Below are 15,859 nucleotides of genomic sequence, written 5' to 3' on the forward strand. Positions count from 1 at the left end.
AACTCTTCATTTGGTGTTAGTGGTAGCTCTATAGTAGGCCCCTCTGGTACCCATCTGATCATGGCTCACTGCAACTGCTCTTCTCTGTGCAGATGTGATCATGTTAGTGGCCCTATGGCACACCTGCTTATATGTTCTGCCATGGCCACCCATGGCATTAACATCATTGACATTCTGCCACCAAATCTGCATTCTGTGTGACATATCTCCCTGTCACCTTTCAAGCAGGAAGGCACCATGTTCCCTAAAAGCGTCAGTGATAACTTGGTTTTCAGCATCAGTGAAGGGTGGTCTTCAAGCATTGATATGCCTGGGTGGCATAGTCCCAGGTGTCCTGAAAGACAACAGAAGGGTAATACACATAAGTATCATATAAGTACAAAAAACTGTTCCAAGATAAAACAGAAAAGGTAGCATCTCAGTATTACCCACTGGAAAAACATAAAACAGTCTAGAGATTTGAAATATGAACAACAGGCTGGATGCAAAAAAAAAAAAAAAAAAAAAAAGAGAGAGAGTAACAATGGCAACATATCCTTGTTTGTGCCACAACAGAAATGCAGCTTTGTTCCCCCCAACAAAATAACAGACAAATTAAAAAATGTGCTAACATACCATCTTTGAAATACTAAAAGTGCTATCAAATGTACCGTCCCTAAATCACAGAACACACCATTTTAAGGTGTTACCAATCATGTATACCTGTGAAATGCCTTGACAGACATGTCCATGGCATCAGTACACGTCTAACTAATGCAGACAGATAAAAGTGTGAAAGCCTTTCCTTTTTCTTAATTGCTTTCCGGCATATACAGTATGCAGCTGACAAAATGCAAGCATACTTTCTCAAGTTCAGTAATCATCTGCCTCTGTTCTGTGTTTTCCACATATAAAAAGTCTCATTGCTTTCAGTTTCCCTAGCTACACAGTTTCTTTTTATATGCAAATAAGATGTGAACTAATTAGAATTGCAGAATCCCAAATACTTGGCTCCTTGTAAGAGATGTAAATATAGTGCAGGCACTCCCTCGGTGCTTGTTTTTAATGAATTGCAACTGTGAATGATTACTGCTTAGGAGAAGGAAAACACAACAGTACTGGAGGCTGCCCTACATCCAGTGGGTGTGCCAGATTGGACTTAAAATGTGAGTAAGCAGCATACAATTTACAGGTTCCATTCATTAACATCCAACCTCCTCTTCATTTGTTGTCAACTGCATATGATATTATTCCAATTTAATATCCTCAAACATTTTAAGGCCAATGATATAGAATGGCTTATAGACTACATGTCTCAGATTGCTGGTCAGATAAGAAAAGAATGACCAACAAGCACAGAGAGGTAAGACAGAGCTGTATATTTGCAAGCAATAATAATAACTGGGTGTGTGGTCACTTAGTGCATGACATCCAAAAATAATAAATGTATAAATAACAGTTGTATGGTTTCATATTACTGTAGAAGATGTTGCAGTTGGTTGTATGCAGAATTTCAGTTCCTTGCTGCAAAGCTGTTTGTGTGACAAATGGATAAGGCACCCTTCCTGTGTTCTGAAGGTTCATTGGAGTAACAGCTCAAATCCAAATCTATGTAGAAATATCTCATGTGAACCAACATTTTCTAGTGTGTATGTCATAGATTGATTTCCTTATTTTTACTACTTGTCCCTTTTTTTCTTTCTTGTTTTTTTTTTTTTAATTGTTTTATTTATTTTTTTTTTTGGGGGGGTCAGTGTTCGTGCAATCTGCCCCTTAGTGCAATCACAGTAAGCAGAGGAAATGAATGTCAGGTTTGGTTTTTGCTTATCTCATTTGTGCCAAGCATGACAGTGCACAAACTAGACAACAGGACCACCCAGGAAGCAGATAGAGCACCTACAGACAGGTCCCAGAGAGCCAAAAATAGAAACTGGATACAATTAATTCTGCTGCATACTGTGTAAACCCACTAGGTGGAATTGCATGGCAGTTAACATGGCAGTTAACACAGAGACTTTAAGAATGATTAGTAAATTAGGGAATGTCATGTAACAGTCCTGTGGCAGCAGGTGTAAGTGTAGAGCTGGAGTACAGTTGGTCCTAGGTTCTAGTACAGGATGTGCAACCTTTTTTCTTACTGTTGTGACAGTGCCGTTTATAGCAATGAACTGAAAAATAGACAAGTGTTATTTCAACATTCTTGTGGCAACAAGTGTAAGTGTAGGACTGCCCTACACATGGTCCTGGGTTCTAATACAGGATATTCCATGCATTTTTATTGTTGTTCCACTTCCCATTATATTCACTCTCACAACACTTTAGATAGTGGAGCTGATATGAATTATATGTATGAGGGATGAGACACCATTATTATGTTTTCAGATGTATGACTGAGGGTATACTGTGTACTATAGTTCTGTAAGTATAATTCTGCTATCTGGACTTGCATGGATTTCACATTTGCCTAAGACACATACAAAACTAGATCTATATTTAATAACCTTGTCAGGTCATACACATGCATGTTTAACAGCTCATACTGTCACCTGTATTTATGTATGATTCCTGACTATGTCTGAGCAGCACTTCTTCTGTGGCAAAGATGGAAAAATCAATGCGGTAAAAGAAAATGTTTTGTCTCTTATGTCTAGGTTTGAATCCCACAGTGTAAAAATAAATGTGTCAGGTCATTACATTTATGCCCCCAATACATGGGATTCAGGTTACTGGCTAAGGCTCTTGCCACCCCTATAGTGCCTTTTTTAGGCAAACTTCAAAGGACAAAACCACCACCGTAACAGGTACAAGCATGCAAAATCTGAAGGTAATGCTACTCAATGCTAGAAGTCTAAACCTCAAAATGCACTCTCTCTCGGCACTCCTAAAAATGGAGAACATCGATATCTGTGCAGTAACTGAGACCTGGTTCAAGGCTCCAGAGAGCACCCCTGCAATACCACCCTACAACTCTTACCACACTTTTCGGCCACCAAACCAGGACCGAAACACTAAAGGTGGAGGAGTGTCAATATTCACCAAGGATATTCACACCACAAGGCTAGTTGGCCAACACAATGTGTCGGAAATTCTCCAAGTGCAACTAACACTAGGTAAGACTGCAATCCAAATTGTAGCTTGCTACAGATCCCCCACCATACCCCAAGATTCTCTCTACACCTTTCTAAACATACTGGAAAATATTAAGATAGAACCAAACACCCTAATACTGGGTGATTTTAACTACCCTGCCATTAACTGGGAAAACTACTCATGTCCCAACACCTTTGTGCAACGGTTCATGGAATTCATAAATTCCAACGCCCTGGATCAACTAATCCATAGTCCCACCAGGGGCTCCAATATCCTAGACCTGGTCATTACCAACATGGGAAATCAATGCTCCATACCTATGGTCAGCCCCTCGTTAGTCAGGTCTGACCATAAGCTAATCACCCTTAACATTCACATCCCACCCCCACCCCCCAGTAAAGAAACCACCATAAAAAACTTCTCCAAAGCCAACTTCATGCTACTCAAGTCAGAAGTGACAAACTTCATGACACCCATGCAGATGGGAACTGAAAGTTCAACTGCTGAATCCTACACTAAGGCACTGTACGACGTGCCATCCCAAATAGAACCAAAATGCTCTTATCCAAAAAAAGGAAGCCAATCTGGTGGTCCCCTGCCATAAACAAACTTTACAACAAAAGGAAGAAACTTTTGCAGAAAAGAGGAAAATCCCAGGATGCAAAAAACTCCCTTACTAGCCTCAGTAAGAAACTGAGATGCCTCATAAAATCCTCCAAAGCTAGTTACGAAAATAAAATTGCCAAAGATTCCAAAGACAACCACAAAGCATTCTATAACTATGTCAAGAATCTAAATGGCAATGCTCAGATCTGCTCTGAGCTAAAACAGAATGGCATTAAATATACTGATCCGAAGGATATTGCCAATATCCTGGCAGATCGATTCAGTGCCAACTTCACCCCTCTCACCCCTAAATGGCCCATCTCAATACCGGAAGATTGCCAAATTCCAGTAATAACGGCCACACAGGTACAAAACGCACTCTCTAAAGCCAAGAATACAGCATCCATGGGAGCAGATGACATCCCGGGCTGTGTACTACATGAACTACAATATGAACTGGCACCTCACCTAAGTGTCATGTTTAATCATAGCCTCACCTCAGGTTTCGTGCCCACTGAGTGGCGCAGAGCTACAGTTATCCCAATCCACAAGGGGGGATCCACCTTGGATCCCAGAAACTACCGTACCATCAGTCTGACAAGCCTTATCTGCAAGGCCATGGAGCATATTATCATGGAACTTATAAACAAAGACATTGGCAACCTTCAAACACTGGACCCCACCCAGTTTGGGTTTGTGAAGGGCCAATCTTGTCTCCTGAATCTGATTGACTTCTTTGAATCAGTCTCCAGAGCCATGGACAAGGGTAAGGTGGTCCACACAGCCTATCTAGACCTTGCCAAGGCCTTTGACACCATCCCCCACTCTGGAATCATAGATAAGCTTACTAAGTTGGGCATTAATCCCTGTGTCACCCAATGGATTGCTAAATGGCTTACTGATAGAACCCACACTGTAAAAGTATCAGACTCCAAATCCAGCTCCAGACAAGTGACAAGTGGAGTACCTCAGGGTTCAGTCCTGGGGCCGCTCTTGTTTGGCATCTACTTCTCTGAAGTACAGGTCAACACTAAGGGACTCTGGCTAACAAAGTTTGCAGATGACTGCAAACTGGGAGCCATTATTGAATCCCCAAATGATGTGGATACTCTACAAAAGGGCCTTACAGAAACAGATGCTTGGTGCCAGAGCCATGGGCTCAAGCTCAATGCCAAGAAATGTATTGTTATCCCCTTTGGGAAAAACATGTATCCATGAATTACCATATAGGTAGCAGTACACTAAACACAGAAAGTGTGATAAGAGACTTAGGGACACAGGTGGACAGTGGTCTCACCTTCGATAACCACATCGCCACAACAGTCAGGAAATCCTTCTATGTGGCACACCTCATCACGAAGGGCTTTTCTTCCAGAAAAAAGGAGGTCATTGTCCCACTGTACTCATCCCTCATTAGACCCATTATAGAATACAACGCCCCATTTGGTATGTACCTCTCAAGACATCTGCAACAACTGGAAAGGCCTCAGAAATACCTCACTAAAAGAATCACAGGCCTAAAGCAGATGCCCTACGCTGACCGCCTTAAAAAACTCCAGCTGTACTCTGTCACATATAGTCTACTCAGAGGCGATCTCTGCTTAACATACAAGGCCATGTCAAACCCAGAGCTGTTGGACATGCTACACTTAAAGAAATCCCAATCCCTCAGTGCTACACGCTCCAGGGATCTAAACCTTGCCATCACAATAAACAAAACATGCTGGAGGGATAGGTTCCTGACCCAGAGACTCCCCAGACTCTGGAATAGATTGCCCATACATGTCAAGCAGAGTGCCTCTTTGGACCTCTTCAAGAGGAACCTTGATGATTGGATGGGAGAAAGGAAATTCACCCCAGGGATCATGTCAGTCGCCCTGCTAGACAGGGGTCCAGGAAAGTAAATAATGTGGGAAGAAATAGCCAGGGAATTGTTATGGCTAGGCTTGTATAGGCCCTAGGGCTGATAGCCTAGTACCAACCTATGAACCTATGAACCTATGTCTGCAAACCTAACTCAATTAACAGTTACCTTCCAATTTCCAATATGTGTTTCCAGGCTACATCAGTAGACACCCCTCAAACTAAGGTCAAGTGTTAGATTAGCCTTCCACTTGCAATTACTTAATTCCTCACTGCTTGGCACTGCTGCTCTCCACTTAACATTGTGCAAACACATTCCTTGGCTTTGCACACTACCAGTAAACATGATAACTGCAATTGCTGGGAAAGCATCATTATTCATTGTTCTGGTTTGTCTGGTAGACATGGCTGGCAGTGGGGAAAGGGCCAAGTTTAGGGCACATGTATGAGGCATTCAGGACTACAGGATATTTACTGGACTCCTAGTAAAGCACCACAGCCAAAGGCTTTGGTAGGGGGACTATTCTGGCTCCCAGTATAAGTCTGAGGTGTGGAATAGTTTGACCTAGGCTGTATCCAATGCCACTGGTATACCACTCACTGGACAGCAATGTAGGCATCATTTTAATGACCTACAGAGGAGAAAAAGGGATACTCTCAGCTGTTGGTTGGAGGAACTAGAGACTGCTGGTATCCCACAGCTGTGTTAGTATGAAACAGAGAGAGTACTTGTAAGACTTAGAAAGCTTAATATATGTAAGGCTGGTATGCATAATGCTCTTCTGTTCTTTCCCCAGCTTCCAGGGAGTATGAGTTCAATGTCCAGGCACATGTTTCTTGATTTGAGAAGCTGAGGGAAGAAGTTGGTATGTATGCAGCAGAACAGAAGTGTTATTGTAATTAAAAATAGCTTTTTTGGTATTTTATATTGTTGTATCTAATTGAGCATGCATATCCCAACTGTAAAAGCAAGTATGCACGCATTAGTCTGTAGCACAAGCCAGTTGAAAGAGCCCAATCTTAGACTGTAGTCAGAGGCTGTGGGTTCAAATATCACAATTCTAAAATATACAGTACTGTTATTTTTCCAAAAATTAAATTAAAAACTCCTATGATGAGTTATCCAAGACATTTGGCACTATCCCCATTCATGTAACATAGATAAAATCTCCCATCTTGGAATTAACCCATACATTACTAGATGGATAGCCAACCGACTCTGACAAAACACACACTGTCAAAGTTGGGAAATGCACCTCCAACACTAGAGCACATACCAGTGGAATGCCACAGGTATTTGTGCTGGGCCCTCAACTGTTTGGAAACTATTTCTCTGAAGCTCAGGAAAAGGTAGGTGGCATGTGATTTACCAAGTTTGCAGATGACTCTTAACTGGACACAGTCATATAGAGTCCTGCATTGATGATAATATATCACAGAAGGTGCTGACACAGAAAAATGATTAGTGCAAAACTCGTGGACTGAACCATAAGCAAACAATGCCTCATTGTCCCCTTTGACAATGATGTAACCTGCTAATTATGATATATGTAACACCCCTCTAAGCTCAAACACAGTGCTGCAAGACTTGGGAACACATGTTGATAGCAATCTACACTTCAACCACTATGTGTCTATAGTGGTGAGACACACATTCTTCATTGCACACCTCATAAATAAGTCCATTACATTCAAGACCAAGGAGGTCGTAGCTCTTCTGTACTCTACCCTTATCGGTCCACTAACTGAGTACAATGGTCCCTTCTGTCTGTACCTCACCAGACACCTGCAGCAACTGGAAAAAGCACAAAGGTTTGTGACTGAGAGAATCCAGGGCCTCCAAAACATGATATACATGGAAATATTGAAAGACTGGTCAGTATCATGCAGGCTGCTGAGAGGTGACCTATGTCTGGCCTACAGAGCAGTCTTAAACCCTGCCCTACTGGAAATGCTGCACATCTACAAATCAAATGGGACAAGAATAACTTACTCCAGGATCTCAACCTAGCCTGTGACATCAACAGAACATCCTGGGGAGACAGATACATCTCCCAGTGACTAATACTCCTCTGTAATAGGCTCCCACTACATGTGAAGCAGTGCTCCTCAACGAACCTACTCAAGCATAACATTGACAACGAGATGGGTGATTGTAAATTCACCCCTGGAGTGGCACATATGCTCCTCATGGACAGGGCCATTTGGTGCTGCTCACAAAAATCGATCTGCTATCAATGACCATCTAAATATGTTCAATAAGGGTACTTGTATTTTTTCACAGCTAGGCTTGTAAACCCCATAGAGCTATTAGGCTAGTAACTTCCTATGAACCCATGAATCTATGAACCAATGCAAGCCTCCCAACATCTTCTTTCCAACATGGCCTGCTGATGTCATCCACTATACGCTTACCTGCAGACTCGAAAAGTCAGACTTGTACCATGGCACTCGCATAAAGTACCGAGTTCTATAGTCTGTGTACTTAGGTAGGGGTCTGTTCTCACTGCAGTCAACTATGTGTGTGTGCATGTGTGTAGACAGAAGAGCAGAAGTGTGTATCCTACAGTTACTGCTCCAGTGCCATGAATTGACACTATTTTGATACTAGCATATGCTTACACATTCATTTTATACAGGCTATGAACATATGCAAGCCTCTCAATATCTTCTCTCCAACATGGCCTGCTGACATCATCCACTATAAGTTGACCTGCAGTCTTTTAAAACTCAGACTTGTGCCATGGTGCTTGTGTAAAATACTGAGTTCTGTAGTCTGTGTCCTTAGGTATGGGTTCTGTTCTCACTGCAGTCAACTGGGTGTGTGTGTTTGTGCTCTTGTTTGACATTGCAGAGAGCCATTTACACTAGTATGTGAAACAGTGTTATTACCATATTCTCCTCAACAGACACTGCTGATGTAATCAGCTATATCTGATTTGTGGAAATGCTCTAGTCCCACCAGGACAGGGTCAGAGACTGGCCTGGAGGCCAGGCAGAAATCATCTCATCCTATATGATACAGATTACAGTGACATGGCTTTCATTTTATCCATGTACATCATGGCATGATTTGTAGGCCTTGTGTTTTCTTGATGAGGTGCATTAAAAATAAGGCATTATACCATATTAATGTTTTGATGAGATTTGAGTACAGTGCTGTCATACAGTCCTAAGATCTGAATATGATGGTGTGACTTATGATGTGCACAACATAGGCTTTCAATACCAGTGTGGACACTTGCTGGTCAAAGTTCAGATTGCTGTCTACATATATTCTCAGTGCTTGGGTCACCGGGTTTCAGCATAGCAGGACTGTTATCAATGTTGTAATTAGCATGGAATTCCAGTTTTCAGAAGGACAAAACTAAAGACACATTTCTACATTTATTTATTGATTATGTGGCTCTGTTACCAATCATTTGTCTGTGTTAGTTCCTCCTGTAGTATGTTATCATTTGTGGACTCAATGATTGCACCCAGTATGCAGGAATCAGCACATTTGGTACGCCAAAGGCCATATACTTTAGCTTGAAATGTTCAGAAGTAAAGTCCAAACAGTAAAGGACCAAGTACAGATCTGTGGGGTTTGCCAATGGTGACAGTTACCCACCTAGTGACATAAGGGTTAATTCCCAGCTGGGAGAGTTTCTCAATAATACCTGCATAGGGGAGTGTGTCCAAACCCTAGCCCAGATCAGGATAGGCAGTATGCACTATCATACCTTCATCCAGGCCTATCAAACTGAATCAATGGGCTGTCACAGCATCACAGATTACCTATGGCATGTCTCAGCACATAGCACCTTTCTGATACGATTGAATACACACTTCAACACACCCTCCACATGGGCTATGTTCCCATAGAAGGGTGCACATCAACATGCATCAATCTGAGTTGGAGGGTACACCACCTGATACATGCATGTACAGAGACATCATGACTTTCCTTAACTGTGAGGTAGACCAACATGTCATCATGGACCTTTTCTAAATGGACAGTAGCAATATCCTGCCTGTGTGCAACAGACCTGTGTGAGTTGTTAATGCTACATCATGTCTGTTACATCTGATAGATGTGCTCAAAGAGGTCATTGAGAGAATACACGATAATAACTCTATCATCTTGTGGAACTTGACCAGGTTAATGAATTTGACATAAATCCTCACTGAGGTATTCAGTCAACACTGTCAGATGTGGCCATAAACAGCTAAATCACCAAGTGGGTAGACCAATGTATCACATACGTGGCATCTCACTATGTTGAAATGTGTGAGGTGACCTATATTTCAGGTCCAGTGATAAAGTCCTTACATCAGGGCTGTCTGCTAGGCCCTTTCCTGTCCATTATTTAAGTGATGGACATCACAGATGACATACATATCCAGTGGCCAAACAGGTGCCTGAAGGACTACAGATTGTCTGCAACCATTGAGTCCAAATGTGATATTAGTATAATGCAGACAGTATCAATACTTACCAAAGATAGCTGTCACGACAATGACAACTCCTGCAATGACAAGAAAATATGGGGGGGATTTGATAAGTGAAGAAAACAAACACACAACCCAAATATAATGTGGACATCACGCCCTATAATTAGACAAATAGGTATGTGACCTGTGTCCTGGGTTAGATGGTAAGTGGAAAGTCCACTGGCATGTGGTCACAGATGTTCATTGTGTTTCACTGTTGCAGTCCTAACAAATGGATTATCCGGCTCCTGGTAGCCCTCAGTCGGCCAGAATACCAAAGGTAAGTAAAAATTATGTTGGCTGCAGTCAGTTGTAAAGGACGTCGGGGCATCCAATACAAAAGTTGGCAGCCGACACCAATTCCTCAGTCTTCCTTGCCGTGGCACCCAAAGCAGAAGCTTTTCATACATGAGTGCTGGTCAGCAGTTTACCTTTGTTGGTTTCCAACTACAACAGTTGAAGTCTACTAAAGCTAAGTACCCCGTTGGGGATCCTCTTTTCTTGCCTCTTGCTATTCCCCCTGTGTTGGAAGTTGTTGATGATGTGTTTCTGGAAAATTCTTTGTTTCCAAATTCGGTTCCTCCTGCTCCCAGGAAACCTGACAGGTACTACAGAGTCCCTGATTCTCATCTGTTTATTTTCATGAATCCGTTGGCAGATCCAGAGGTTATTTCTCAGGGCCCTAAAGGAGTTAAGGCCACTGTTACCAGGAATCCTGTTCCCTCTGAGAGGGAACAGGAACCTAGATAGGTGGGGCAAGAAGGTTTATACCTCTGCCACCCTAGCTATTAGGGCTGCCAATTGTCTATTTCATATGATGAAGTATCAGCAGCACACCTTGGAGGCTATTGTCTAGGATAAAAAGTGTACCTGTTTTGGCAGAGAGTAAAGACATGCAGGATTTACTGAATTCCAACAGTCTGGTCAATAAGCATTCTTTACATTGTGGTTTTGACATCCTTGAGGACTCCAGCAGGGCTATGGCTACTGGATCTGTTATTAGAAGGCACACTTGGCTCAGAGAACAGCCTCTTTCAGAACCTGTCAAGGCTAAGCTTTTGGATGTACCTTTGCATAAAGACAGTCTTTTTGGCAGTAAAGCAGAGGAGGTACTGAAGAAGATGGAGGATAAGGCCAAGTCTATGCAAACTGTTAAGGATTTTCTGCAAGTTCAACCCCCTCGCTTTAGCAGGAATTACCCTTCCAAGAGTTGTACCTTTCCTGATACCAGCAGACAAAACCGTTCCAGGACTAAAGGCTACAAATCTTCTAGGGGCAGGGGGCTACCCCTCAAAGGTCTATGTGTTGGCAGGCTTCCACATCCAAAGGGGGAAGCTCCAAGTCTGCATCTCAATCAAAACACTCTCATTGACTTTTTATAACTTCTGCCTGTTCTTGCTTGCCAGGAGACTCCTTTAGGGGGAAGGTTGGCCCTTTTTGCAGATGTCTGGGCCACTATCACAGATGACAAATTACTGCTCAGAACGGTGTTCCTGGGGCACAAGTTTTCTTTCTGCACATTTTCAGCTCCCAAGGGATTCCTGGACATTCCTCCAAACCAAAGGACAGAAGTAGAAAAACAAATTTTGTCTCTGTCTCATCTGGGAGCAATAGAATAAGTTCCTGCTCAGCAGGTAGGCCAGGGTTTTTATTCCAGGCTTTTCCTGGTTCCAAAAAAAGAAGGCACCTTGTGTCCTATCCTGGATCTTTCCATTCTGAACTCTTTTCTAGTAATTCCAAAGTTCAAAATGCTCACTCTGCATCAGTTGCTACCACTAATAGAAAAGGATTCCTGGCTGGTAACCTTGGATCTCAAAGAGGCTTATCTGCACATTCCTATCAGGGAAAGTTATTTATTTATTTATTTATTTTATTTATTTGCATTTGTTAACCGGGTTGATCCAGCTGGGTAAGAATTACCCTTTTTCAGTGGAGACCCAAGGGGAAAAGCCCCAAACAGACATACAAATACATATGAATAGAGACAAATTAACAACATTACAGAGGAAAACAATATTATGAGTACAATGGATAAGAAAAACAAACAATGAAAGTTTGAGAATATGAGTAAGGTAGGCCAGAGGCATGCATGCAAGTTGCAGGCAGTACCTTTGTTTCAGAGTGGGCAAGCAACATTACCAATTCTCTACGCTGCCCTTTGGCTTATCTACTGCTCCCAGAGTCTTCACAAAGTGCCTGGCCCCAGTCATTGCTTTTTTCAGGCAGAAGAGAATTCAGATTTACCCATATTTGGACAACTGTCTGATTCAAGCAACTTCTCCCGAACAGCTATTAAAGGATCTGGAATTCGTAAAGACTCTTCTTTCTTCCCTGGGTTACACTCTCAATGTGGATAAATTGAAAATGGTACCACCCAAGGAGATAACATTTCTGGGAGCGAGTCTGAACACAGCCACCCAGATTATATATCTCACTCAGGAGAAGCAGACAACTCTTTCCGTTTACTTCAAGGACTTGGCAAGCCTGTCCCAGCTCCCTGCAAGGAAATCCCTGCAAGCTCTGGGATTCATGGCATCTTGTATTCTCATGATTCCATATGCAAGATTGCATATGAGGAAATTGCAGTGGTACCTCAAGAACATTTGGTGTCAACACACAGAGGACCTGGATATGATGATTCCTCTGCTTCCATCTCTGCAGGTGGAGTTTCTATGGTGGGCAACAGCCTGTCTTCAAAACAAAGGTATGCCTTTTTGGACACCTCTGGTTACTCAAGTTATGACTACAGACACATTGGACTATGCCTGGGGAGCACACCTGGATGGCACATGCATACAGGAACATTGGAACACCCAGCAGATGCACCTGCACATAAATCTAAAATAATTGATTGCAGTTCAGCAGGATTTACTAGCTTTCAAGCATCTTCTTTCTCCAGGGACCCTGCTTGTCAGGACAGACAACACCACAGTCATGTGGTACATCAACAAGCAGGGAGGGACTCACTCTTACCCCCCTGTGGAGGCAAAGCATGACTCTTTGGTCCATGGCAGCATCCCTGGACCTCCATCTCCTAGCTCAGTTTCTTCCAGGAAGGCTCAATGTTTTGGCAGACCAGTTGAGCAGGCAAATTCTGGATCCTCACGAGTGGCAGCTGAACAGAGCAGTCTTTTACAGCATCATTCAATGTTGGTGCACTCCTCAGGTGGATCTTTTCTCCTCCCCAGACAACCATCTGCTACCTCTCTTTTGCACCAGACAGCATCACAGCAGAGCCTGGAAAGTGGATGCTCTGTCCTGCCCTTGGACATTGCTATCAGTGTACACCTTCCCTCCTCTTTCTCTTCTTCCCAGAGTATTAGTGAAGATCAGGGACGAATGTCCAAGGAATATTCTCATAGCTCTGGACTGGCCCAGACAGCATTGGTATCCGCTGCTTTGCAGTCTCTCCCATCTTCCTCCTTGGCATCTTCCTCTGAAGCCAGATCTTTTGTTCAGGAAAGGGGAAACATTCTACATCCTCATCTTTAGTCTCTCCATTTGGCAGCATGGCTCATTGTATGACTCCTTCCCTTTCTTCCTCCCTTTCCCAACAGGTGGTTGATGTGCTGAGGGAGGCCAGGAGGCATAGCACTAGGAAATCCTATGCTGGCAAATGGGAAAGGTTCTCTCACTGGATGCAGGCTAGAGGGGAGTCTGCTTCTCAACCTACCCTTCCTCTGATCCTGGAATACCTGGCTGATTTGCTTCAGGGTGGTATTTCTTTTTCTTCTATCAAGATCCATGCTTCAGCCATCTCTCCTCATTGTTCTCTTGAACAGCCCATTTTCTCTCATCCCCTAATGAAAATGTTTCTCAGAGGTGCTTGCAATTTAAAACCTCCCAGAACAGCACCTACTCCAGCCTGGAATCTTAATTTTGTTCTGGAGAAACTCACTCTTCCTCCTTTTGAACCAGCTGCCTCTACAGATTTAAAGTTTCTCTCTTGGAAGACCGCCTTCCTCTTGGCTAATACTTCAGCAAGGAGAGTTTTGGAGCTGCAGGCTTTGATGGCCGTGGAGCCTTTTCTTATTTTCCATGCTGATAGTCTCTCTAAGGACTAATCCCTCCTTTATGCCTAAGGTGGTTTCCAGCCTGACTCTTAATCAGTACATACACCTTCCTACCTTCTTTCCTAATCCTCGCAATAGAGGTGAAAGGATTGTACATTCTCTTGATGTGCATAGACAGCTCAGGTTTTACCTGGACAGGACTAAGGACCTTCAGAAATCAGCACAGTTATTGGTCAGTTTTGCCCCTAGAGCCCAGGGCAAGGCTATTTCTAAGCAAACCATTACTAAATGGATTGCACATTGCATTACTTTTTGTTATTCCTTTCTTGGCAAAGCTTCGCCTCATGGGGTTAGGACCCACTCTACTAGAGCAGCTTCCACTTCTGCAGCCTTTCTAATGGGTGTCCCTACTAAAGACATTTTGGAGGCTGCCACATGGTCTTCTGTTCACACTTTTGCAAAGCATTATAATTTGCCTCTGTTTTCCAGAGTCAGGGCAGGGTATGCCACTGTGGTGTTACAGGGCATTATCTCCAACCCTTGATGCTGTTGGTTCCTCCCCCCTTTTTCTCTGGGCTTTGGTAATCAACCCATTTGTTAGGACTGTAACAGTGAAACACGAACATAGTACAGTTGTGTACACTTACCATAAATGTAGATGTTTGAGTGTATTCACTGTTGCAGTCTTGATTTCCCTCCCTCCTTCCCCCTTTTTGTGGTCCTCTCCTGTTCTCTTTTCCTAAGGTACAGGCTTAATTTGTCAAATTGATTTTTGGTTTAAGCCTTATTTTCTGGGGGCTCCTGACCGTTATGGCAAGAAAGACTGAGGAAGTGACATCAGCTGCCTCCTTTTGTATCGGACGCCCTGACGTCCTTTACAACCGATGGCATTTTTACTTACCTTTGGTATTCTGGCCAACTGAGGGCTACCGGGAGCCGGCTAACCCATTTGTTAGGACTGCAACAGTGAATACACTCGAACATCTACATTTATGGTAAGTGTACACAACTGTACTTTCTGACTACTCTCTCGTATGTAACACAAGTACTGAGTATGTGAAGGACATCCACATCAGAGTCCATAATACCTCCATAGTTCCCAGCCTTCATCACACCAATAACTGAGCACAATCCATCTTTCTTTATGTACCTCCCTACACATCTTCCACTGATTTGTAACTGAAGTGTATCACCTTTGTCTCAGTGAGCCATCACACAGCTTATTGGCCATACCTAGGTATTCTTTTTGTGGCATAAACATGACTGTCTGATGGTGCAGAACACCAATCAAGTTGGTGCACCAAACGCATGTGTGCTACCTGCTCTGGTGAAGCACACACTACATACACAGGTGGTTGACAATATTAATGGCATGGATGTCCTTTGTGACAGTGTAGATTGTGATTATATATATATATATATATATATATATATATATATATATATATATATATATAAACATTCACACCAGTCAACTAGCCTGCATTGCTCATAATGTCACATAATGGTATGTCAGTGTCCCACCTAACACCTCCAGCAGATGTTACAGTGCCATTGTGTACATATCATAGCATTGTACAAGTGTGTTTGTGCAGAATCATCTCTGATCACTGTAAATCACATATGTTATGTCAGAGGCATGGGATTACTGGTGGTATTATTCTGATATTGTCCATAATTGTGGTTGGTTCTTTTAATGTTGTCCACGAGGAACTATCACCCCATTAACCTGAGTCTGATATGCAAAGCTATGGAACACATCATCATGGACCTAATAAACAAGGATATAGGGAATCTCCAAATGCTGGATCCCACACAGTTTGGTTTTGTGA

Source organism: Protopterus annectens, chromosome 1.part0, assembly GCF_019279795.1.
Source record: "Protopterus annectens isolate FY-2018-M chromosome 1.part0, PAN1.0, whole genome shotgun sequence".
Taxonomy (NCBI): Eukaryota; Metazoa; Chordata; order Ceratodontiformes; family Protopteridae; genus Protopterus; species Protopterus annectens.